The 23380-nt window shown below is 41.6% G+C and overlaps 1 long non-coding RNA gene across 3 annotated transcripts; it reads right to left on the bottom strand.

Annotated features, from left to right (window-relative positions):
• Nucleotides 1–1202: 1202 nt before the first annotated feature.
• LOC149119647 (uncharacterized) lies at nt 1203–23064 on the bottom strand. Of its 3 annotated transcripts, none has more exons than XR_016228398.1 (3): nt 21610–23064; nt 19569–19681; nt 1203–1827 (listed from the first exon to the last, which is right to left on the bottom strand). It is a non-coding gene; the product is annotated as an uncharacterized LOC149119647 (long non-coding RNA). The 3 variants fall into 3 exon arrangements; XR_016228397.1 differs by lacking the exon at nt 1203–1827 and adding an exon at nt 15669–16823; XR_016228396.1 differs by lacking the exon at nt 1203–1827 and adding an exon at nt 15669–18779 and having other exon boundaries at nt 21610–23063.
• Between the last annotated feature and the right edge of the window lie 316 nt (nt 23065–23380).

The raw sequence follows: 23380 nt of genomic DNA, 5'->3' as shown, positions 1-23380 counted from the left end.
AAGTCCAAAGTGTCATTTGAAACCTGAGGCAAACTCCTTGAGCCTATAAAAATCCAAGTTACATATTTCTACGATATCAATGGTAGAATAGGCACAGTGTAAACCATCCCATTCCAAAAGGAAATGAAAGGGAAATAGGAAGGAGGAATTTGGCTAAGGCAAGCCTGAAAACCAACAGGTGAACACTAAAACCTCATGTTCCAAGTTGGGCATCCTAGGCACACTGTTGAAGGATGAGCTTTGAAGAGCTTGGGCAGCCCCTCCACTATGGTCATTGCCCATGCTTTGCTTTTTGCAGATTGGAATTTGTTTCTGCAGCTCTGCTCCACAATTCTACTTGTCATTGCTCTGGGAGAGGCTCTCTGCAGTGGCTCTGCTCCTGCCAGATCTGTGCCTGGGCACCCAGTTTGTCCAACACATCCTTTGAAATCCGTTAAGTCCTCTGTGCCTCTGCAGCTCTGTGGGTCTTTGTCCACATGGCTGCTCTGTGACCCTGCTTGCTGATGTCTGCAATTTTCCAATGCTTGTGTTATACAATCCTTGAACCTTTCCCTGGCAGATAGTTCATGTTACCAATATCTCTGCTTTTCTTGGGTCTCCACCATGGCTTCACTCCCACAGCTTTATGAGGCATGACCCTGTCAGAGCCCTGTGCAGGGGCTCCAGTCTTGTGACTTAACTCTGCCTAGCCTTCCTTTCAAAGGCTTTCTTTTGAAATCTTATTGGAAGCCATCATGACCGCTTAACTCTTCTATACCTGAAAAACAAGCATCATGTGGCCGAGGCTCAGGCATGCCACCAGCACAAGCCACACTTGAGCCAGGACTGTGCTAACCTTAGAACAATTTTCCTGCCAGTCACAATCCACACCTGATCCTTGGTGAACAGGACACCTTAAGGGGCTCCATCCTGAAAGAATTCTGCTCTGGCAGATCTTTAAAATAAATTTGTACTTCCATGCCTTTGATCAGGATGTGATGTGAGGAGTGGATTTGAAAATCTCTGAAATGCCTTTGCAGTTCTCCCATTGTCTTGCCTATTAACAACTGCCTCCAAGTTACTTGTACTGATCTCTGCAGCAAGTAGTTTTTCTATCACTCCCATACGAAATGAGATTATTATTGTTGTTGTTCTTTCAATGGTCAGGCTGTGAGTTTTTCAAATCTTTTTCCTTTTCTCCGACATTTTGCTCCTTATTCTTATTTATTTGAGAGGCAGAGTTACAGACAGAGAGAGAGAGAGCGACAGAGAGAAAGAGAGACAAAGAGAGAAAGGTCTTCCATATGCTGCTTTACTCCCCAAATGGCCACAATGGACGGAGCTGGCCCAATCTAAAGCCAGGAGCTTCTTCCGGGTGTCCCTCGCAGGTACAGGGGCCCAAGCACTTAGGCCATCTTCCATTGTTCCTTTTCTTACTGTTGAATCCCCAAAATTTCTTTATATATTCTTGACACAAATTCTTTGTCAGATATATTATTAGTAAATAGGTTCTTTCAGTCTATAGCTTATCTTTTCATTGTTTTAACACTGTTTTTTTCAGAGCAAAAGTTTGTTTTGATGAGGTTCACTTGATCAGATTTTTACTGCATAGACTGTGCTTTTAGTGTGACATTTAAGAAATCTTGTTTAGCCGGCGCCGCGGCTCAATAGGCTAATCCTCCCCCTGTGGTGCTGGCACACTGGGTTCTAGTCCCGGACGGGGCACCGAATTCTGTCTCAGTTGCTCCTCTTCCAGGCCAGCGGCTTCTGGCCGCAGCGGTCATTGGAGGGTGAACCAAAGGTGAAGGAAGACCTTTCTCCCTGTCTCTCTCTCTCTCACTGTCCACTCTGTCAAAATAAAAAATTTAAATTAAAAAAAAAAGAAATCTTGTTTAAACCAGTGTCATGAAGATTGTCTCATGTTTTTTTTTTTAAAGCTTTTAAAATCCATGCAGTTTTTTAAAAAGATTTATTTATTTATTTTAAAGTAAGATCTACACATAGAGAGGAAAGGCAGAGAGAGAGAATTGTTGATTACTTGACTTTCCCATATACACTTTAGTATTCATTTTCTGCTGGTATATCCTTTGCAGTTCAGTTAACTTGAAATGAATTTGAAGAAAATTTACATCTTAACATCTAGGCAGCAAACATGGAATAGTTTTTTATTTAATTTTTATTTAATTTGTATTTTTCAGTTAGCATTTTTTACTTTTTAGCACTCCAATCCCAGACATTTACAGTCAGTATCAAACATTTCCAATATTTTCTGCTATCATAAATGGTATTAGTTTAAGTTTTCAAATATTCATTACTAGTACATAGAAATAAGATAACTTTTTGTGTGTTGATCTGGTACTGTGCAAGTTTGCTGAATGTGCTTTTTAAATTTTGAGCTTTTTTTTGAATAGATTCCTTGGCATTTTCCACATACACGGTAATGTCACATGTAAATATCAAATTTGATTTCTTATTTTCCAGTGTGCATGCCTTTTGTATCTTCTTTTTGAAATGTTGAACTGGATAAGATTTGCCTTAAGATGTTGCACAGGAGAGTTTAAAGCACATATTTGTGCTGAGTACTAGATCTTAGAGGAGGAACATTCAGAATTTCATTTTTAAGTGTGATGTTAGTTATGGAAATTTTTTGTGTATGTTGATGTTGTTCATTAGTTTATGGACCTTTCCTTCTATTAATAGATGGCTGAGGATTATTATAAAGTAATGAATTGATATTGGATTTTGTCAAGTACTTTTTAAAGTTTATTTGAAAAGCAGAGTTAGAGAGAAGGAGATTGAGAAAGAGGTCTTCCATCCACTGGTTCATTCCCTAAATGCCTGCAACAGCCAGGGCTAGCTGGGCCAGGCCAAAACCAGGTGCCAGGTCTTAAGTGTGGATGGCAGGGACTCAACTACTTATGCCATCATCTGCTGCTTACCAAGTGCTTTAGCAGGGAGATAAATCTATAGCCGAATAGCTGGGACTCAAACCAACACTTCTAATGATATGTCAGTTTCCCAATTGACAACTTAACCCTCTTCTCCACAAGGCCAGCCCCTAAATATTTTTCTATATTAAGATGATTGCAGCTTTTTCTTATTCAGTCTGTTAATGTGGGTCAATGCATTGAATTATTTTAATTGTGTTTTATTTATTCGATAGCTGAAAATTCGCAATATCCTGTGATCATCACCATTGTTTTATCCTAGGCCACTTCCATCCCTCCAATAGAAACCTAATATCCCTTAAAACTAACCCCTTCCCCCATTCCCCCTCTGTTCCACCCTGCCCACATCCCTGTCAACCACTCCTTCTTTGTCTCTATGGATACCCCTGTCCTGAATAATTCATAAGTAGAAATGTACAATATATGGCTTTTATCCCTGGCTTATTTCACTTAGGATAATGTTTTATAGGTTAATCCATGTAACTTGTACAATTATTACATGTTCATGGATTAAAAATCTTCTGTTGTTTGAACATACCACATTTTGTATGTTGACTCATCCATTTATTGATTGATTCTACTTTTTGGCTATCATGAATAATATTGCTGTAAACATTTGTATATAAGTTTTGGGTGGACCTATGTTTACATTTTGGGCAAGTATATCTCTAGAGTGGACTGTGGACCATATAATTCTGCTTAACTTGTTAAGGGAATACCCAGCTCTATACTGATGGTCATTGTATATTCCTGTAGTAATGTATGAAGATTAAGATTTCTATATATCATGATAATACTTGTTATTTTCTGTTATTTCTACCATGTGTGAAGTGGGATCCCATTGTGGTTTTCATGCGCATTTCCCTAACAACTAATGACATTGAGCCTCTTTTTATATTCTCAATGGCCATTAGTATGTCCTTAGAGAAATGTCTATTCAAATCCTTTACCCAGCTTCTAATTGAGTTCTTTGTCTTGTTATTCAGTTGTAAGTTATTTATATATTCTAAATAACAGATCCTTATCATATACCTCATTTTGTAGTATTTTCTTCTATACTGTGGATTGTCTTTCACTTTGAGTTCATATGTAAAAATTCAGTTTTATGAAATTCAATTTATTTTTCCTTAGTTTCTTGTTTTTTTGTGTCATTTATAAAAATCATTGTTTAATTTCGAATATGATGTCTTAGGTGTCCAACTTCATTCTTTTGCAATTGCCTATACAAATGTTGCAAATCCATGTTAAAAAATTATTCTTTGCTCATTGCATGGTCTTGTAACTCTTGTTGAAATTCAGTTGCACATATATATGTGAGTTTATTTCTGGACTTTATACTTTATAGTTATTGAAATTGTGTGATTTGGGGCCGGTGCTATAGCTCACTTGGTTAATCCTCCGCCTGCGGCACCAGAATCCCATGTGGGTGCCAGGTTCTAGTCCCGGTTGCTCCTCTTCCAGTCCAGCTCTCTGCTGTGGCCCAGGATAGCAGTGGAGGATGGCCCAAGTGCTTGGGCCCTGCACCCGCATGGGATACCAGGAGGAAGCACCTGGCTCCTGGCTTTGGATCGGCGCATCGCCGGCCGTAGCGGCTACTTGGGGAGTGAACCAACAGAAGGAAGACCTTTCTCTCTGTCTCTCTCTCTCACTGTTTATGACTCTACTTGTCAAATAAAAAAAAATTGTGATTCTGGTACTTTTCCAATATTATTTTGGCCTTTTGGGGTACCTTATAATATAATAGGATCAGCTTATCCAAGGCAGATGGAAATTTGACAGGGACTTCATTATATTTGTAGATGCTTTTGAAAATTATCATCTTAACAATATTACATCTTCTAATGCATGAATATGAGCTATCCTAATTTTTTTGGACATCCTTGTTTTAATCCAGTGGCTTCACAGTTCTCAGTGCACATGTCCAGTATCTCTTTGGTTAAATTACAACTTCTGATAACATTATAAATGTAATTATTTTCATTTTAAAGAAAGTATATATTTGAAAGGCAGAATCACAGAGAAAGAGACAGAGAGAAAGCAAGATATTCCATCCACTGGTTCACTCCCTAAATGGCCACAACAGCTGGGGCTGGCCAGGCAGAAGCCAGGAGCTTCATCAGGGTCTCCCACATGGGTACATGGGCCCAAGCACTTGGGCAATCTTCTGCTGCCTTCCCAGGGAGGCAGCTGGATCAGAAGAAGCTGGGTGTCAAACCAGCACCCTTAAGGGATGTCACCATTTCAGCTTAGGGCTTACCCCACCATGTCACAATGCTGGCCCTGGAATTGCTTTCTTAAGTTCCTTTTCATATTATCTTTTACTAGTGTGCAGAAATACATGTTAATCTTGCACCTTGCAACTTCTCTGAATTTACTGTTTATGTTTTTTATGAATTTGGCTTTTCTCTATATAGGATCATGTCACCTATATACAGAGTTTTATCTCTTTCTTTCCAATGTGTATGCCTCTTATTTCTTGTCTAATTGACCTGCTTATAACTCCTGGTTAAGTGTTCAATGGAATTGGTGAAGATTATAACTACTTGAACTTTTCCTAATTTGGGAGAAACCTTTCAATCCTTCTCTCTGAATTATAATGCTAACTGTGGGATTTTCTTAGATTCCCTTTCTCAAATGTATAAATTCTCTCCTATTCCTAGTTTGTTAAATGATTTTATCCTAAAAATGTTTTGACTTTTCCAAATGCTTTTTCTGCATTAATGTGACTTTTCTGTTTTCCAATTTCTATTGTTGTTATTATATATTCATCTTATAAATATGTTAATATGTATACCTGTTTTCACATGTTGAAATAGCCTTGCATTCCTGGGATTAATCCACTTAGTCAGGCTGTATAATTTTAATATGCTGCTGGATATGGTTTGCTAGTATTTTGTTGAATGTTTTTTCATTTATATTTATAAGGGATTTTGGTACATAAGATGGTATATATATATTGTGGAAGCTGAATGTCTGTTTCAAGCTGTCTTTTCCTCACTGGAGGAACCATAGGACCAGGACCAGGGGAACCTTTTCAGTTGGATACTCCCTCTGAGTCTTGTAGTCTAACTTTTCAGCTTTTTATGGTCCATGAGAGATGTCTTAGTTTCAGCTGGTGTTCAGAGATTTTCATAAAAACATTGCCTGTGGATACTTGCTAGGTGGACTTTCTATGAATAAACTAAAGCTGGGGACCGCCTCTTCTTATATCTTGCTGAGATCACTCCACTGTTCAGCTTTTTATTTAAAAACTGCTGTTCCATTACTGCTTTGTGCACTCTATCAAAAATTATTTCCTAGAAAACTTCTTCCTACCCTACCCGCCTTCCCACCCTTCTTCCTCCTCCCTCTCCTATTCCCATTCTTATTTTTCACTGATCTATTTTCAACTAACTTTATACACATAAGATTAACTGTATGCTCAGTAAGGAGTTCAATAAATAGTATAAAACAACCTATTCTTCAGCAGTGGAGACAAGGGCTGTTCAAAGTCATTGCATCTCAAAGTGTCAATTTCACTTCTATAGATTACCTTTTAGGTGCTGTATTAGTTATTACAGGTCAGGGAGAATATATGGTATTTGTTTGGGACTGGCTTATTTCACTAAGTATGATATTTTCCAGTTTCATACATTTTGCTGCAAATAACAGGATTTCATTTTTTATGTTACCACTGTATAGTTTTATGGTGTACATATCCCATAATTTCTTTATCCAGTCTTCAGTTGACAGACATCTGCGTTGATTCTGTATCTTAGCTATTGTGAATTGGGCTGCAATAAACACTGATAAATCTTTCAAATGCCGATTTCTTTTCCCTTGGGTAAATTCCCAGGTGTGTAATGGCTGGGTCATATGGAAGGTCTATATTCAGATTTCTTAGGTATCTCTATACTGTCTTCCACAGTGGATGTACCAGGTTACATTCCCACCAACAGTGGATTAGGGTACCTTTTCCCCCACATCCTCGCCAGCATTTGTTGTTTGATTTCTTTATTAAAGCCATTCTAACTGTGGTGAGGTGAAACCTCATTGTGGTTTTGACTTGCATTTCCCTAGTGGCTAGTAATACTGAGCATCTTTTCATTTGTCTGTTGACCATTTAGATTTCCTCTTTTGAATAATGTAGGAGTGTGGGTGGGAGGGTGGGTATGGTGAGAAGAATCATTATATTCCTAAAGTGGTACTTATGAAATGCATGAAGTACATATCCTTAAATAAAAGGTTTCTTTGGGAAAAAAATAGAACTATCTCTGTTCCAGTCATCGTACTTCCTTCTGGACATTTATTTACTTATTTAAAAGCTAAAGTTACAGAGCAGGGGCAGAAGACAGAGAAGTCTTATCTGCCAGCTCATCCACCAAATTGCCATGAACACTGGAGCTGATCCAGTCCAAAGCCAGGAGCCAGGAGCATCCTCAGGGTCTCCCACACGGGTGCAGGTGCCCAAGTACCTGGGCTATCCTTTGCTGTCCTCCCAGTAAATCAGCATGGAGCTGAATCAGCAGTGGAGGAGCCAGGAAGCCACCAGTGCCCATAGGGGATGCTGACCTTAGAAGCAGTGACTGCTATGCCACAATGCTGGCCCCTCTATTTCTTCTTTAGGGACTCCCATACTACAAACTGATCCCTTAAATGCATGTTTTGCAATTGCACTGTCTGACCATGTTTTCTTCTTTTTTTCAATATTTTCCTTCATTATTTGTCCTGCCTTTCCTCACTTGAATCTATTACCTCTCTGCACTGTTTCATCTAGTCTGCATCTCAGATAATGTTGTCTGTTTCTCCTATTTTTTATGTAAGTTCAGTAATCTCTCTTTTCACTTTTTTTCCCCACATCTGGATTTGGTTTTCTAACTTCTGGCCCAAGGAAATTTTCTTGCATCCTCAAGTGCTTGTTTGAGCATATTTATTTGCTTGGACTGTTGTAAACTTACATTTTTTTTCTGCTTCATGTTTGTTAGTGGAGAATTTTTATAAGTTGATATGGGTAAAATTTCATTACCTGCTGTTTTATAATAACAATGTATGAACTTGCTGAGCTTCCTTATGTACCTTTATGTTTCAGATGATTTACAGTTCAAGCATTTACTTACCTGTCATTACAGCAAAGTCCCAGTACTTTTTTTGGGTTTTATTTCCTTGCTATAATGGAGGTGGGAGGAAGGTTGTGACTTCTTCAATTTTATGTTTCTTTTTGTCTTACAATACCTAAAATTTCTTCTCCTGTTTCTTTTACTACTCTTTACAACCCATTTCCTATAGTGTTCTTTTATTTTCCTTTAGATATTTTTTCTCATTCAGAATCTGTGTATTCTGAAGAGTGCTGTTTATTGTACATTTCATTTTAATGTGCTTGTAGCCCTTTAAATCATCTGTCCCTTTAAATCACGAGTCCTTCAAGATTTCATCCCTAGAGGCAATTCTCTTCCCAGATATCTTCCCAGATAGTTTTCTAGTATTTTCAATATTGTAATGTTCTTGGTCTTTTTGGCTGTTGATCCAGATCACCTATAGTTTCATCATTATACTCCCTCTTCTGTGTTCTCTACAGTTTTTCTTGATTTTCCTGGAAAAAAAGGTCTTCTACAAAGCCTTTCTTCTGGTAGAAATGAGGTGTGGGGGTGTATAAGATCATATACTTAGGGTCTAGCATTGTGTTGCAGTTGATAAAGCCGCCAGTTGAATTGCTAGCATCCCATGAGTCCCAGCTGCTCCATTTCTGATCTACCTCCCTGCTAATGCACCTGGAAAGGTAGCAGAAGATGGCCCAAATATTTGGGGCCCCTTAACCCAAGTAGGAGACCTGGATGGTATTCCAGACTCCTATATTTGGCCTGGCAAAACTCAACCTTTGCAGCCATTTGGTGAGTGAACCAGCAATGGTAGATCAATCTCTCTTTCTTTCTCTCTCGCTCTCTCTTCTCTCTCTCTCTTTCTCTAATTCTGCTTTTCAAATAACTAAATAAGTCTTTTTAAAAAGATAAAACATATACCTGGATTTGGTGATTTAATTCTTCTTTACACATAGTTACTCTATTTTTAGTGTTCTTTATCTTCAAGTTATGAGTAAGTATGATTTGGCTGAATATTTCATCTTTCCCTCTGTGGTGTTTCATATTCTTCAGAGAGGAAATTTTGGGAAGTTACATTAATATTCAGGTGCCAATGTGTTTGTAAATCCAGGTATATTTGCTCAGCTTCTGACATAAATTACATTAAATTTATACATCAATTTGAGGAATAATGTTATTTAACTCATTGATTCTTCCAATATCTGTCCATTTCATTCATATATATATATATAAAATCTCATCGATGGTCAGTTTTAATGTTCAGATCATGGATTTTTAAATTGAATTTATTGATAAAGAATTTTATTCTTCTGACAGTATTATGAATGGGATTGTTTTCTTAAATTCTTTTTTTGGCCTTTTCGTTACTAGAATGTAGTTATATAATTGATTTTTGTATGTTGATCTTGGATTTCTATAGCTTTGGTAAACTTTGTTACTAGTTTTAATAGTTTCTTGGTAAATTCCCTGAAATTTTTTCACAAAGAAGCCAATTACACATGAGAATAAATACTATTTTACTTCCATTTACAGTCTGTATGCTTGTAATTTCTTTTTTTGCATGATCTTGCCTAGATCTTTGAAAGGAAGAGTTATAGAGAGAGAGGGAGACAGATCTTCCATCTACTCATTTGCTCCCCAGATAGCTGCAACAGCTGGCACTGGGCCAAGCTGAAACCAGGAGCCAGAAGCTTCATCTGAGACTCCCTGGTGGGTGGAAGAGTTCCAAACACTTGGGCCATCCTCCATTGCCTTTCCCAGGCCATTAGCAGGGAGCTGGGTCTGCAGTAGAATAGCTAGGACTCGAACCAGCACTAATATGGAATGCCGCCAGCATTGCAGGTGGTGGCTTTACCTGCTGTGCTGCAAAACTGGGCCCCCAATATGCACTTTTAAGATGTTAAAATCTGGGTCTGTCACTGTGGTGTAGCAGATAAAGTCACCACTTGCAGTGCCAGCATCCCATATGGGCACCAGTTCCTGTCCCCGCTGCTCTACTTCAGATCCAGCTCTCTTCTATGCCTTGGGAAAGCAGTAGTAGATGGCCCAAGTCCTTGGGTCCCTGAACCCATGTGAGACCTGGAAGAAACTCCTGGCTATGAATGGGTGCAGCTCCAGCTGTTGTGGCCATCTGGGGAATGAAGCAACAGAAGGAAGACCTCTCTCTCTGCCTCTGCCTCTCTGTAACTCTGACTTTCAAGTAAACAAATAAAAGATGTTAATATCAAATTATACTGATTGAACTCCATTTTAAATATATAACAAATTTGCTACAATTTTCCCATCAAAATTTATGTTATTTAGTCACGCATTACATCTGCAGCTTTTATAAAATCAGCAACATAATGGCATCAGTTTATTTTATGGAAATGAAGAGGATAATAGGAAATAGGTCATTCACACATGTATACCATTTCTGATGTTCTTTATCTCATCAAGTACATTCAAGTTATCCTCAAATGTGTTGCCTTTCATGCTGAAGCACTTCCCTTAGAATTTTTTGTAGGTAAAAACAGAAGTCACAAACGTTGTCAGTTTGCTTTGCTTGAGAACATCTTTATTTTACCTTCATTTCAAAAGAACAGTTTCACTGGTTACCATGTTCTTGGGTGGCAGTTCTTGCTTTACCACTTTGATCATGGCATTCTACTGTCTCCTAGACTACATCATTTTAGATAAAAAAATGTATAGTATAGCAGTTTTCCTATGTTACATATTGTATTATTTTTCTCTCTGTTTTCAAGTTTTTCCTCTTTATCATTGGCTTTCCTCAATTGCTTTTTAAAAATATTATAAATCAAAATCATAACTGTTTATGGAGCACAGCGGAATACTTTCATATATATATACACACAACATGGAACTGTTAAATCAAGCTTATTAACATATCTATCACCTAACAAGTTTTTGCATGGAAATATGTGAAATGCATACTCTAAGCAATTTTGAAACACAATACCTTGTTACTAACTATACTTATCCTAATGTTCATTAGTTCTCAAAATCTTATTCATGTTCTATACCTGAAAGTTTATACCCTTTGATCAGCATTTCCCCATTTGCGCTCTCTCTGCAACTCTAGTAGCCACTGTTCTATTCTACTTCTGTTAGTTCACTGTTTTTAGTTACCACATGTGAGAGAATGTAATGTGTATTTTTCAATACCTGGTTTATTTCATTTAGCATAATGTTCCCTAAGCTCATACATGTTGTCACAGACTTTCCTTCTTTCTTATGGCTGGATATTATAACACTATGTATCTGTACCACATTTTCTTTAACATTCATCCACTAATGGACACTTAGGATGACTCTATATCCTGGCTATTATGAGTAATGCTGCAGTGAATGTAGGAATATAGATATGATTTTGGATATTTACCCAGAAGTAGAATGGCTGGATCATGTAGTAGTTTTATTTTTAATTTTTCTGTAGATGCAGCCAGCATTGTGGTATAGTTGGTTAATTTTTCCATAGTTTCCATAATGTTTTCCATTGTGATTGCTCCAATTTCCATGCCTGACAACAGTATGCTACAATTCCTTTTTCTCTACATGCTTTCCCACACTTGATAACGCTTGTATTTTTAGTTAATGGCCATTCTAACTGGTATGAGATAATATCTTATTGTGGCTTTGTTTTGCATTTCCCTATTAGTGATGTTGAGCATATTTTCATATATCCATAGGCCATTTCTATGTCTGACAAATGAATATTCAAGTCTTTTCCTCATTTTAATTTTGTTTTCTCAGTATTGAGTTGTTTGATTTTCTTGATTTATTTATTTATTTTAGAGGCAGACAGACAGAGGTCTTCTATTTGTTGGTACCCCCAAATGCCTGGAACAGTTGACACTGGGCCAGGCTGAAGCTAGAAGCCAGGAACTCAGTCTAAGTTTCCCACTTGAAAGAGAACCAAGTACTTGAGTTATCATCTGCTGCCTCCCAGGGTAAGCATCATCAGGAAGGTGGATCAAAAATGGAGGCAAATATTGATCCCAGGCACTCTGATATGTAATGCGTGCATCCCAAGTGGTAGCTTAAAATTGCTGTGCCGCAAAGCCAGCACCTATAATATCTATTTTGAAATTTTCATCTGAGCAGTTGAAAAGACATGGTTGATTTCTGTTAGATGATTTTGTTAGGAGAGTTCAAGGTTCTCTGTAAGTTCTTTTAATTTTGTTGGTATTTCATTTTGTAGGTGTACAAAATTATCTGTGTATTGAAATATTAGTTATAATCAATCTGGCTTCTTTTCTGGCTATCCTTCTAGAAATCTTTGGTAGTCTGTTTATTTTCCATGGAGTGATGGACACTTCTATTTTTCTGGACTAGATGGTTCCCCTCAGGCAATGTGTACACTATTGGTATATTTTCACAGTCCTACATACTTTCTAAACTCAGATTTGTCCCAAATCTGTAGTTGATGTGTTGTTCAGAATGAACCAGGGAAGTGCCTAGAAAGGGCTAGTATATCCCTGAAATCCTATTCCTCAGGCTTGTGTAGGCCTAGATATGTAGTCCTGTAGTCACCAATACTACAATGAGACACTGCAAAACACTGTTACTGCAGTAGACTTACTGCCTGATGCCTCTTCTTCCAGTCACTGTTGATGCTGGATGGGGTATACAACTGATGAACAGGGTTGCAGAACTCCACTTGACCCTGAAACACGTCCAGAGGCTATGTCTATGGGCACTGGCTTGGGTATAGGGACCATTAGGATCTAATCAGTGTTGTGTTTCACCATCCTGGCACTGAGTTCCAAGATACATCTATGTTTCCTTGTTGTCTGCCTGAGGTTGGAGGAAGTGTGATAGAGGCAGCCCCTTGGCCTCCTGGGTAGCTTCTGGTACTATCACGCTTGGGTGTCACAGGCTTAACCCTCTACTAAATAAAGAATTCAGCAAATAGTAAGTAGTAAAACCACTGTTACTCAAGAGTATAGACAAGCGCTGTAAATAATCAAATCTGAAGATGTCAATTTTGTTCATATACATTATATTTTTTTGTACTCTGTATATTTGTTTCCAAAAATCAGTGATAACATATTTGTCTTTGTGGGATTGGCTTATTTCACTAAGCACAATGGTCTTCAATTGCATCCATTTTGGTGAGAAAGATGGTATTTCTTTTGTTTGTTTTTATACCTGAGTAGTATTCCATCATGTGTATATACCACAATTTCTTTATCTAGTCATCAGTTGATGGGCATCTTGGTTGATTCCATATCTTAGCTGTTGTGAGTTGAGCTGCTATAAACATGGGGGTACAGATAACTCTTTCATAGGCTGATTTCATTTCCTTTTGGGAAATTCCCAGGAGTGGAATCTCTGGGACATATGGTAGATCTATTTTCACATTTCTGAGGAATCTCCATACTGTCTTCCAGAATTGGTGTACTATTTTACATCCCTACCAACAGTGTACTAAGGTTCTTTTTTCACCCACATCCTTGCCAGCGTTTGTTATTTTCTGATTTCTGTATAAGAGCCCTTCTAACTGGAGTGAGGTGAAACCTCTTTGTGGTTTTCATTTGCATTTCCCTGATGGCTAGTGATCCTGTGCATCTTTTCATGGGTCTATTTGCCATTTGTATTTCATTCTTTGAAAAATACCTGTTCATATCCTTAGCCATTTCTTAACTGGATTGTTTGTTTTGTTAAGTTTCTTGAGCTTGTTATATATATCTTGGATACTAATCCTTTTATTAGATGTATCGTTTGCAAATATTTTCTTCTATTCCATCAGTTGCCTCTTTGTTAAGTGTTTCCTTTGCTGTGCCAAAGCGTCTTAGTTTGATGTAATCCCACTTGTCTATTTTTGCCTTTATTGCCTGTGCTTCTTGGGTCTTATCCAAGAGGCCTTTGCCTGTGAGAGTGACTTGCAGTGGTTACCCTGTGTTTTTCTGTAGTAATTTGATAGTTTCAGGTCTTCAATTTAGAGCCCTGATCCATTGTGAGCTGATTTTGTGTAGGGAGATTCTATTGTTGTGGCCTTGGCACTGTTTGTGATTCTTAGGACTGCACTTAATTCCCTCTTGCCTCCAAGCAGGAAGCATCTCTCTGCTCTGTGCTACTTGGAGCTGTGGGAGAAGCCACACTGTGTACCCCTTGTGAAGGTAACTTGGTGTTGTGTGTAGCTGTTCACCTGGTATACCTCTGTGGGCAGACATGCACTGGAGCATCTTACTCCACCTCTGTCTTGCTGTACTCTATGTTCAGTTTAACTAGTCTCAACCAACCATTGCCCTTTCTTCATCTCCAAGCTATATCAACTTCAGGTGGTAGTAAATTAAGCAGAATTAACACTATGGGTCTAGTGTTGTGGTGCAGTGGACTAAGCCACTGCCTACGACCCAAGCATCCCTTATGGGCGTGAGTTTGAGTCCTGGTTACTCCATTTCTGATCCAGTCCCTGCTAGTGCATCTGGGAAAAGCAGCTGAAGATGGTCCAAGTTCTTGTGGCCCTGCCGCCTACTTGGGAGACCCAGATGGAGTTCCAGTCTCCTGGCTTCAGCCTGGCCCAGGACAAGCTGTTATAGACATTTGGGCAGTGAACCAGCAGATGTAAGAACTTGTTCTCTTTCTGTCTTTCTGTCTGAGTTTCTCCCTCTCTGTAACTCTGCCTTTCAAATAAATAAATGAATTAAAAAATTTAGCACTCACCATGCCAATCATATACATTGCTTCCCAGCAACTTGTCTATCCACAAGTGGCAGTTTTCAAGGCAGTGCCTTACATTTTACATAGTATTGTACAATTTACAAAGATTTAATCCTTTTGCTCCAGATGACATATAATTTTATTCCTACCTTGGTGCTGTGGATAAACACAGCTGGGCCCTCCTCAGCCATGTAAACACACTCCCTCAGGTAATCACATACACTTATCAGCCCTCCTAGGTTGTTAAGCTAATTAATAAGACATACTTAGCTCTCTTAATGCCAATTAGGAAGAGTCCTGTAGGCCTTGAGTCCCTCACATTCTATTTATATGTTGTATTGAGAAATTTAAAATGAGAACACTGCATTTGATAAAATCTGGCACCTACTGAGTTTTATTCTAAAACTCACATACTATACAAAACATTTGCCTCTTGAGGTTCCTCCCTTTGAAATATTTGTCAAAACTCTGACATGATAACTCTAATAGTAACAGTTATTTTTTCAAAAGACCTACACATTTTGGAGAAGGATTTGCTTTTGGAAATGTTTCATCACTATATATATATATATATATTTTTTTTTTTTTTTTTTTTTTTTTGACAGGCAGAGTGGACAGTGAGAGAGAGACACAGAGAAAAAGGTCTTCCTTTGTCGTTGGTTCACCCTCCAATGGCCGCTGTGGCCGGTGCACTGCAGCCTGCGCACCACGCTGATCCGATGGCAGGAGCCAGGTGCTTCTCCTGGTCTCCCATGCGGGTGCAGGGCCCAAGCACCTGGGCCATCCTCCACTGCACTCCCTGGCCACAGCAGAGAGCTGGCCTGGAAGAGGGGCAACCGGGACAGAATCCGGCGCCCCAACCGGGACTAGAACCTGGTGTGCCGGCGCCGCAAGGCGGAGGATTAGCCTAGTGGGCCGCGGTGCCAGCACATCACTATATTTTATGACTTTTTTCACCTGCGATTTAACTTTTAATACTGCTGAAATAATGCAACATTTCATGATTTTTGTTTTTTTTTGGTATAATCCTAAGATACATGCCATTTTATGAGATATATACCTTTGCTACTTGGAGCTGATTTCAATATTGAACTTTATTTTCATCTGCTCTTTTAGGTATAATTCGTTTGGGATATGAACATAACCTTTAGTAAATCATACATTAAGTCTCATGTTGAAATGAGTCACACATTTGAGTAGTAATGTACCTTGAGAGAGGTGCCATATTGGCAATGTTGGGCTATTATCATGGCTGTACAGTACTTTAAGTCACTGTATAAATACTCTGCCAAGTAGACTGTGCGAGTATGCCCACTCTAGGTCTGGCTCCCAATCCTTATTTGGTCCCTGGGGATGGGGGAGCAGAAGGCAGAGGGGGCACTGAGTACCCTCCATGGAGTAGGTTCCACTCCTGTTGCTGCTGCTTTGGTTGATGACCTATGAGGCCCAAGCACCCTGTCCTTGGAAAAATGGAACACTGCTCTGTAGATGCCTGAGCTATGCTCCCACTGAAGGTGTTGAGAGCACTAACACTGTTGTAGGCAACTCCAATAGACAGTGCAGAGCCAATGAGATCTTCAAACACAGAGAATTCCTACAAAACCTCCATGTTAACACAGTATATCAACCTGTGTCTTCTGACAACATAAATGACTCTTCCAACATCCCTGTGAAACTGTCAACGAGTTCAATTTCTTGTCTCAGGTATGTGTTTAGTCACCACCATGAAACCCACAGTAACACCTAAAATGGCCCTGCCAGGGGTATCAACAAATTTCTAATACGTTAAAGTCTACACTTAAGGGGCCAGCGTTGTGGTGTAGCAGGTTAAGCCACTGTGTGCAGCACTGGCATTCCATTTAGGCTGCTCCACTTCTCATCCAACTCTCTGCTAGTGCACTTGGGAAAGCAGCAGAGGATGGCCCAGATTCTTGCTCCCCTGCCACTCATGTGGGAGACCAGGAAGAAGCTCTCCTCTCCTGGCTTTGGATCAGCCCAACTCTGGCTGTTACAGCCATTTGGGGAGTGAACCAGCTACACTTAAAACCTGTGTTTCACATAACACGTTTCAGATGTCAACATCCGTGATGTACACAACCCACAAAATAGTTCAGTAATGTTTCTTCACTGGAGACGATCATGGCAACTATTGGTTCTAAAGGCAACAGAGAATCAAAATTTTACATTGTAGTTTGTTGATTGTACTGTGTTAACATTGAGATTTTCACCTATCCTTCCCAATGGATGCAAAACATTAATCTAGAAAAGCCATTCCGTATAGAAGCACGCATGAACATAATGCTGTCATTTTATGAACTCTAAGGAGTACAGAAAGATTCAAATCTTGCAATTAATTTTTACTCATTATTAAACAACATTCTCTTCTTGAAAATAATATGAAAGATGCATACATATCAAAAAAATTCATGAAGTGGCTGGCGGTATGGCTTAGTGGGTAAAGCTGCCACCATCCCATATGGGCACTAGTTTGAGTCCCAGTTGCTTCACTTCCGATCCAGCTCCCTGCTGGTGTGCACAGGAAAGCAGTGGAGAAAGACCCAAGTCGTTGGGCCCCTGCACCCATGTGGGAGACCTGATAGAAGCTACTGGCTCTGGTTTCAGCCTAGCCCAGCCATGGCTATTGCAGGCATTTGGGGAGTAAACGAGCAAATGAAAGAGTCTTGCTCTCTCTCTCCCTCTTCCTCACTCTCTGTAACTCTGCCTTTAATAAAATAAATCTGTTTTAAAAAATTCATGAAAAACTGGAATTAAAAGATAGAATGAGAGCGTGACACGGAGACTGGTAGAAAGACATCCTCGATGTGCTGGTTCACTGCACAAAAGGCTGCAATGGCCAAGGCTGGGCCAGGCTGAAGTCAGGACCCGGAACTCCATTCAAATCTCCCATGTAGGTAGCAGGGGCCCGGCCATATATTTTTATAAGTAGAAGATGGCCCAAGACATAAGGCCTTCATCAAATTTACCTTTCCCTCTGGGCCTCTCTCTCTCTCTGTGTAACTCTGACTTTCAAACAAATAAATCTTTCAAAAAAAGATTTTATATAAACTTTTTTAAAACAAGGAAAATGGGGCCGGCACTGTGGCTTAGCAGGTTCACGCCCTGAGCTAAAGCGCTGGCATTCCATATGGGCACCGGTCCAAGACCTGGGTGCTCCTCTTCCAATCCAGTTCTCTGCTAAGGCCTGGGAAAGCAGTAGAAGATGGCCCAAGACCTGGGGCCCCTGCACCCACGTGGGAGACCCAGAAGAAGTTCCTGGCTCCTGGCTTCGGATCAGCACAGCTTTCTGTTGCGGCCGTCTGGGGAGTGAACCATCGGATGGAAGACCTCTCTCTCTCTCTGCCTCTCCTCTCTCTGTGTAACTCTGACTTTCAAATAAATAAAATCTTTAAAAAAAAAAAAAAAGAAAAAAAAACATTGGAAAACTAAGTAGACACTGGGAAAGCAGAGAGAGACTTACTCCATCTGTTGATTAACTCCCCAACTGGCCAACAGCAGGGCTGGGTCCAGCCAATGCCAAGAGCCTGGAACCTCCATGAGGGTGTGCCATGTGGGTGAAAGGGCCACGTACTTGGGCTGTCATCTGCTACCTTCCCACACCGATTAGCAGGAAGCAAAATTAGAAGCAAAACAGCCAGGACTTGACCTGGTGCCCATATGGGATGCTAGCTGCACAGGAGGCATCTTAGCTCACTGTGCCTCAACACCAGCCACTAATCCCTCCTCCTTGAGGGGTGCTTTTCTAAGAAACCGGAATTCGTCCTTCTTGATCTCTATTTAAATCTATATCCAGAGCCACTAGCCCAGGGAAAAGGTTCTGCCATCCACCTTGTATTATTTCCAAGTCACAATAACCTCTCTCTTTTTTAAGATTTTATTTATTTATTTGAGAGATTGTGCCACAGCGCTGGCCCCCACAATAGCCTCTTATATTTTACAAGCTAATGACAGACAGATTGTGTGTTGCTCACCCAAAAGGCAGCAAACAGGGAAAGAATTTCTGGCCCATAGCCACCCAGTTTGTCTGGCTGATAGCTGAAACTGCCAACCACTGCCCCTGTTCTTCAGGGCAGTAGCATGGGACACAGCATGCCTGATGGAACAACGACATAAACCTCAGCCATTTTAGCTCCTTGCCTAAAAGCAGGTAAAATTCCCTCAAGGGCTCCCTTGCCCTCATTCAAGAAACCAGCGCAGGCCAGGCCCTGTGTTCTTATCCACCCACACCGGCTGCTCCCCCACCCCCCCCACCCCCCCCGCCCCATCTAACTGGCCTGCAGAGAGGAAGGCTGAAAAGCCCTGGGAAGCTAACTCAGCCCCACCCCCACCTCATGGCCCTTCCCTGGCTTATGCTGTATAAATGGACTCCTGGCTGCAAGAGCAGGTTGTTACAGGTGAGCCTGGAGACTCCTAGCTCGCTCAGTTTGCTTCATATACATTGCATTTTTGGACATTGTATATTAGATTCCAAAAATCAGTGAAAACATTTGACAGGGCTGGGCCAGGCTGAAGCCAGGCACCAGGAACTCCATTCAAATCTCCCATGTGGGTAGCAGGGGCCCGACCATATATTTCATTAGTAACTTCTTTTGAGCTTATAGATGATAGTTTTCTTCATTTCCTCTGTATAATTTTAACATTTAACATGACTAATGCTTTAAGGATTTCAAAGATTTAACCTTTAGTATTAATACTGCTTTCAGCGGAAAGCATCTCTAGAAATAGGACTATCTCCTACTGGGAGGATATCCTCACCATTGGAAACTGTTTTAATTCCATTCACTTACTCATTTTCATTTTATACCTAGTGAGTATTTAGGAAATCAAAGGTTATTTTCACTATCTAGAAATTTTTCTTGGAGTATGAGCACATTTAACTTACAAATCAGCCTCTTGAGTGACTTCCTGAACAGCACTTGGAACTCTGTGGTAACACCTGTAGATGAATGCTCTTTACGAAGGCAGAGATTGTGGGGCTCCCCCAGGCTAGTAAACCTGCAGAATGAAAACGCTGCATTTTCATGTACTACGGATTTTACTCAAATATGTGGGGCACTCAGATGACAGTTCAAGTACTTAGATCCCTGCCACTGATCTGGGACACTCGGATCAAGCTCCAGGACCCTGCCTTCAGCCTGGCCCAGCCCTGGCTCTTGGGGCATTTAGGGGAGTAAATCAGCAGAAGGAACACCTCTCTTTCAAGGAAAAGGGAAAATAACTAAATAAATAAAAACAAAAAAAGACTTGAACTACCAGACCATATTGCGTTTAGCATTGTTTAGGATTGGAAATAACCTACCACAATTTCTTTACTGAGCCCCAGGTCTCTCCTAGGAGCACTAAATTAAAAATGAGATCTACCTCTATACCAAATTTTGTTGGTAGAAAGAAAATTGGGGAGGAATGTCATGTAGAAGGGGTCACAGAACATTCAGAAAATGATTTTAAAAATAAACTGTATTAAACCCTGAATGCGAGATGCGAAACCATAAACTAGCAGAAGAAAACCTAGGGGAAAGGATACTTGATACTGACTTTGGTAAGGATATTTTTGGATATCATACGAAGGCACGGGCTATAAAAGTAACAAGAGACAAATGAGAGTACATCAAACTCAAAAGCTTCTGCCCAGCTAACAATTCGACAAAATGAAAATTCAGCCCTATGTCGAATATGTGGTTAATCTCCAAAGTATATAAGGAACTCCTAAAACTCCATAACAAAGAACAAAGGGCTCAAAAAACCTGGACAACTGGCCTGCATTGTGGCGTAGGAGGTTAAGCCACAGCCAGCAGCACCAGCATCTCCTCTGGGCACCAGTTTGATTCCCTGGCCGCTCCACTTTCAGATCCAACTCCCTGCTAGTATGCCTGGGAAAGCAGTGGGACATGGCTCACATACTTGGGCCCCTACACCCACGTGGGAGAGCCAGAAGAAACTCCTGGCTCCTGGCTTCCACTGGCTGTGCTCTGGTCTTTGCGGCTATTTGGGGAATGAACCAGTGGATGGAAGATCTCCATCTCCCCTCCTCTTTTTTAAAATTTTCGTTATTTATTTGAAAGGCATACAGAGCTGGGCCGATCCAAAGCCAGGAGCCAGGAGCTTCTTCCGGGTCTCCCACGTGGGAGCAGGGGCCCAGGCACTTGGGCCATCTTCCACTGCTTTCCCAGGCCACAGCAGAGAGCTGAATGAGGCCACAGCAGGGAGCTGCATGGGAAGTGCAGCAGCCGGGACTGGGACCGGCGCCCATGTCGGGAAGTCGGCACTGCAGGCGGCAGCTTTACTGGCTACGCCACAGCTTGGCCCCCACGGCCTGAGTTTCAGAATTACTCAGAGACCTCCCGGCTTTCCTTTTGCCATCCCCCGGAAGGAAACTGCACAGGACAGGACCAACATTCCCAGAGCTGAGGGGAGAAGTCGCAAGGGTGCAGCCTCTCAGGTGTGCGAGGCCTCCGGGCTAGGAGATTAGGAGCACCGAGCCTGGGGTGCAGTATGGAGTCACTAAGGCGTTGCTGCACGGAGCCCCTGGCCTCGCTGCAAACCTTGCCCACTCACAGAAAGTGCGCTTCACAGCCCAGCGCCCACCCGAGCTTCCCGGGGACTGGGGTGCAGCTAAGGGGTTTTCAGAAAATATCGAATGTGACCCAGCCAGAATGCCTGGGTCATCGCACGACCTTCTCCAGTCCCTGGTGAAGCGCCAATGCACAGGAGACAGGTTAGAACAGTCTCGGCTGCAGCCTTGTCAGCAAGCCTAAGAACCCGGGGAACTCGCTCCAGCGACCGCCCCCCGCTCCGCGTCCCCTACCACTTATGGCCAGCAGCTCTGAACTGGCTGACAGGGACCCGCAGTCCCGAGAAAGTGAGATGGAGGAGGGGCAGGTCTGCAACACACAGCAAGCAGCAAGAGCAGTCCGCGTGCTCACCTCTCCGGCGGGCCGATCCCTTGCCGGCTGGGCTTGGATTTCCACCGGATCCGAGTCAATGCCGCCAAGCTAGTGCGGGAAACAGCCGCGAAGAAAGGCAACCTGCGCTCTGTGTCCCACAGAAGAATTTCCACGCGCACGAGGCCCTGAGCAAAGCAAGGTTTATTGAAGTCAGCAACCTCGGCCACAGCAGCCGGGACGGGGGCTCCAAGAGAGGCAGCTCCGAGAGGCTGGTTGCAAGTGGAGTCCCGGAGGGATCACAGGGCGGGGACAAAACCCATCAGGGGGCCGGAATTATAATCCTGTCTACCCTGCTCAGGATGAGGCAAAAAAAAAAAAAAAATCAGAAGGGTGAGAGAGGTAGCTTCTTCCTTCTATTCTCATGTTAAAGCTAGACACTCAGAAGGGTGGGATGGGCACTTTTGTCTTTCTAAAGGTACCTTCTGGGGAGAGGCCTGCATCTCAAAGGGAGACTCTCCCGTTCCTCATTCCACCAGGGAGGTGACCTAACTACTTATTAGCCCATCTGTCAAAACGGAAGCTTAGATTTCAGATTCTCTTACCACAAAACACAGCTAGGAGAGCCTGGGGCTTAGTAGGCTCAGCCAGCTCTGGCTGTTGCCGCCATTTTGGGAATGAACCAGCGGGTGGAAGATGTGCCTCTCTGTCTCTCCCTGGCTGTAACTCTGCTTCTCAAACATAAAATCTTATATATATATATATATATGTATATATATATGTATGTATGTGTATATATGCCAGTGGTGTGTCGTAGCGCGTTGAGGCACCGCCACTGTGCAGGCATCTCCTATAGGCGGCAGTTTGTGTCCCGCCCGCTCCCCTTCTGACTCAGCTCCCTGCTAATTGCCTGAAAGCAGTGGAAGATGGGCAAAGTGCCTGGGTCCAGGGACCGCCGTGGGAGACCCGGAAGAAGCTCACAGCTCCTGGCTTTGCATTGGCTCAGCTCCCGCCGTTCTGGCCATTTGGGGAGTGAATCAGCGGATGAAGGACTTTCTGTAACTCTGCTTCTCAAATAAATAAACTCCTTTAAAAAAAAAATGCTGGCACTGTGGTGTAGTAGGTTAAGCCTCTGCTTGCAGAGCAGGCATCCCATATGGGCGCAGGTTCAAGTCCTGGCACTTCCCACCCAGCTCCCTGCTAATGCTCTGGGAAAGCAGTGGAAGATGGCCCAAGTGCTTGGGCCCCTGCGCCCACGTGGGAGACCTGGAAGAAGCTCCTGGCTCCGGATTGCCCCAGCTCCAGCAGTTGTGGCCCTTTGGGGAGTGAACCAGCAGATGGAAGACCTCTCCCTCTCTAACACTGCCACTTAAATAAATAAATACATCTTTTTTGTTCTATTTAGAAACTAGCTTCAGAAGGTGACAGATATTTTCCTTTTCTCTAGTAATTGTTTCCCTATGTCTGTGCCAAAATATCATCCTATATACTTTACAAGTGATAAAAAAGAAATATAAAAGCAAATGTCAAAATGTTAAACTGTACTTGGAAATAGAATAAAAACACCCCTCCTGTTTTAAAAAAATATTGATTCATTTATTTGAAAGGTAGAGTTACAGATAGAAAAGAAGAGACAGAGATATCTTCAATACACTGGTTCACTCCCCAAACTGCCACGATGGCCAGGACAGGGCCTCTCTTGTGGGTGCTGTGGCCTAAGTACCTGGGCCGTCTTCTGTGCTTTCCCAGGCACATTGGCTGAGAGCTGGATCAGAAGTGGAGCGGTCAGCTCTCGAGCCAGCACCTACATGGG

The sequence above is a fragment of the Oryctolagus cuniculus genome, chromosome X, assembly GCF_051225735.1.
Source record: "Oryctolagus cuniculus isolate XC-2025 breed Fujian yellow rabbit chromosome X, ASM5122573v1, whole genome shotgun sequence".
Classification (NCBI taxonomy): domain Eukaryota; kingdom Metazoa; phylum Chordata; class Mammalia; order Lagomorpha; family Leporidae; genus Oryctolagus; species Oryctolagus cuniculus.
This window is presented reverse-complemented; position numbering and strand designations above follow the sequence as displayed.